Raw genomic sequence first — 4115 nt, 5'->3', positions numbered from 1 at the left:
AGAGCAGGACCGAGTGTTGTGGGAGCTGAACGAGGCCGCTGGAGCGATTTCGCAACACATGCTGCGAGCAGCAGAACTTTTGTTGCCGGTGCCGCTTCCGCTTTTCCGGTCATGAGTATGAGGTAACACAGCTCTGTTTATCATATTAGATACATTTGAGTGTGTTGAAAATGTTATTACTCTGTGCTTTCGTTCGGCGGCTGCTGTGAGACACTGTTGCACACTGCAGTAAGCTTATCGATTTTAGATTATCATATTAATAAATGCTAGATGGCTTGTGTTGATAGATGACATACAATTAATTTTACAATGTATTGTATGATGGAGAAAATGCTGTATTACTGTTACTAAAAATAAAGCTGCATCTGATTATGCTATGTTAGCTACTTCACAAAATAGTGTTTTTCTCTGAGGCATGGTAAAGCATGGTACTCACAAAAAAATCAAGAAAATTAGATTTAAACAATAAGACTAAACATGTTGAGCTATATAATAACAATTAGTTTTCTGTCTGTAAACGTAACCAAACAGTTGTTCCCTTGCCTATTAAAACATGTAATATATTAAAGCATCTTTGGTGTTTCCATGGTTTCTACAAAATAAAACCGGAAACCGAGGGTAACGCGGGGATGACGCAATTGAGAGGCAACTCTTCACACGTCCCGGACAGAGCCTTAGTTAAAATTGCAATTTTCTCATGATTTACAAATAGTTGCAAACATTTGGGATATTGTAAGTACTCAAGTGAACAAAATAACAGTGGTTTTTGGATATTTTACTGCAAAATTCTTACATATTGCACCTTTAAAATATGTCAGTGTTGTGAACTCAAAAGAAAAAGAAAGTTCTAAATACTCTTAACAGTTAATGTAACTGAACTAATTTGTTAAATTTAAGTTTGTCCTACTCAAAACAATTAAGTATTTTGAGCATAAGGGTTTACAGTGAATTTATCTTCCAGAATCTGGCAGTAAGGTGTGGGAGTTCATTTTTAGTCCATCTCCTATCCTGAAAAGTCCTTCTTGCAGATATGGAATACTGCCAGATTCTGGAAGATAAATTCTTCAAACAGTGGTACAAGAGGATGTGGCGCTGGTCCTTCAAGATGTAATGTAAATGTAAAATTAGTGAATCATCAAAACTAATAGATCTCACAGCAACACATGGATTTGTGTGTCTGATGCTTGAAACAAATCATGGGAGACCAAAGTGTACTGTACTCATGGAAAGCATCATGAATGCCATACAGAATGTTTTCTGCAAAGTTTCTTTGTCTTTTTCCAGTGAAAAGCCCCATAGGGTTTTTATTCGTTTTACATGTTTTACTCTAGCATAAAAGTTCTTAAGGCTCTTTGAAGTAGGCCCTGCACTGCACAAAGCTATTTTCATTGAATAAGGAGAAGAAAATAAGTTTGTTCAAATTGAAAACAATGTCATCATAAGGATTTATATTTTAAAGAAAAAATACATTGTGCTGTTTAACATAAAAGGTACAGGCTGAGGCAATATACAGCGAGTCAATTGTCTTTGAGACACAATATCGACACTAATCCATCTGCAGACATAACTTTTTTATTAATACAAAAATATAAATTGACATGTTTATAATACACATTTTTTGTGTATAATAAACAAAATTTAACAACAATACACCCATTGTCAACAGAGAAAAATATAGAGAAAAAATTGAATCAATAATAAATTGCTTATGACAGAAAAAGATAAATAAAGACAGGAGGGAAAAGAAAAAAATATTTATTTATAGCCTAAATCAATACAAATTAAATGCATTGCAAATTAAAGTCATTCTGCTTGCTTTCTTATTTACTGAAGATGAAATGGTGTTGAAATACTTTTTAAATTCTTTTTAAAAAACAAGAAAGATTGTTTGTTGTTGGTGAACTTACATTTGTGGATATAAATTTGCAAAAAAAGATGTCTTTAGTAGAGTCATATTCACAGTGTCCTAAAATACTGTCTTTAAAGGTTATGGTTACACCTTGCATGATATATTTAAAGGGTTAGTTTAAAAAGAAAATTCTGTCATTAATTACTCACCCTCATGTCGTTCCACACCTGTTAAGACCTTTGTTCATCTTCAGAACACAAATTAAGATATTTTTGATAAAATCAGTGAGGCCTCCATTGACAGCAAGATAATTAACACTTTCAGATGCCCAGAAAGCTACTAAAGATGTATTTAAAACAGTTCATGTGTCTACAGTGGTTCAACCTTAGAGTTATGAAGCAACGAGAATACTTTTGTGTGCCAAAAAAACAAAATAACGATTTTATTCAACAATATCTAGTGACTGCTTCATGAAGCTTCGAAGCTTTACAAATCTTTTGTTTCGAATCAGTGGTTCAGAGTGTGTATCAAACTGCCGTGAACCACTGAAATTTCGAAACGTTTCGAAACACTTATGACAAAACGAAAGGCTTGTTCGAAATGCATCGCCGCTGTGCAGACTGCATTAGTGTTGTCAAAAATATTGATATTTCTATATGTATCAATACTGAAATATCTGAAACGGTTCCAATACACCTTTTCTGCAGTATCGATACACCGATACCAGCTGTGCGTTCTCGCTCTCTCTTCTCTTTGACGGCGAACTGACACGCACCCGCCTCCTCCAGTGCGAGAGCTTCAGGCTCACGTGCGAGCATGAAGCTCAACTTCCATAGGAATGAGCGAAAAACGCTCGCTTCGCGCCAGTGGACATGCACCATCACTCGTCTCATTCACTCCAGTTGAATAGTGCTTGTATTGCGCATAATTTTAGTCTTTCACGCAGGTTTTGCGCTCGCACCATTTAGGCTAAGCGTGCGCCCCACTGATCTATATAAGTGGTGCTCTCGTAAAGCTACTCAAACAGCTCGCAAGAACCAAATTGACTTCTTTTTCGTGGCCTATTGCGATTAAATGGCCAAATACATACAAAATTACGTCAAAATGCCCGTCTTACCGAGTATTCAGGTAAATATAGTCAGTTTTGGAACGTAATTAGTTGAGAATAAAAACGCATGTTGTGTTACAGTATATTGTATCCTCCCTGCAAGTTCTTAAAAGGACAGGAACCTAATAAACCTGCTGCTGTCTGTAATGTTGATCAAAGAACAAAAGACAAAGATAAAATCACTCGCTGCTCTTGACTGAAAAACTATTGTAACTTTAATTAGGCTATAAGCGTCTGTCTGTATTTCAGTTTTACAATGAAAACTATACGTGTCTCTTTCTTCTATTGTATTTATTTGTGCCATTGTTTGCAATTTGTTTATTTCTTATTTTATTACTGACTGTTTACTTGTCTTTTTTTGTAAATGTAGTTCAATCATTTAAATAAAGCCTCCTTGTGGTGTAAGCTATGACAACAAAATTACCCAAATTATCAAAAAATTATGAGATAATAACAAATTATCTGTATGACGGTATGGCAGTTTTCCCCATGGTATCGAAAGTGGTATCGAATGTCGATATTTTTCAAGGTATCGTATCGAAGTTGGAAATTCCAGTATCGTGACAACAGCGTATGACATAAAAGTACCATGAGAAAGTTTGGAGAGCATACGACTTGTTATGCTTTTGAATCGCTTTCGCGGTACTTTGATGTCATACACCGATTGGTCTGCGCAGCGCCGATGCATCTCGAACAAGTCTGATGCCTCGTTTACTGAAATCACGTGACTTTGGGAGTTTGATACACGCTCCGAACCACTGATTCGAAACAAAAGATTCATAAAGCTTCATGAAGATATTGTTGAATAAAGTTGTTATTTTGTTTTTGGCGCACAAAAAGTATTCTCGTCGCTTCATAACATTAAGGTTGAGCCACTGTACTCACATTAACTGTTTTAAATATGTCTTTAGTAGCTTTCTGGGCATCTGAAAGTGTTAATTGTCAATTCAGGCCTCACTGAGACATCAGCTTTTATCAAAAATATCTTAATTTGTGTTCCGAAGATGAACGAAAATCTTACGGGTGTAGAACGACATGAGGGTGAGTAATTAATGACAGAATTTTCATTTTTGGGTGAACTAACCCTTTAATAAATGTCTTCCTGCTGCAACTTTCAGGCTGCATCAAAAGTTACAACTTGACCTGACGAGTGCGCCA

This window comes from Megalobrama amblycephala, linkage group LG18, assembly GCF_018812025.1.
Source record: "Megalobrama amblycephala isolate DHTTF-2021 linkage group LG18, ASM1881202v1, whole genome shotgun sequence".
Taxonomy (NCBI): Eukaryota; Metazoa; Chordata; class Actinopteri; order Cypriniformes; family Xenocyprididae; genus Megalobrama; species Megalobrama amblycephala.
Note: the sequence above shows the minus strand (reverse complement) of the source record.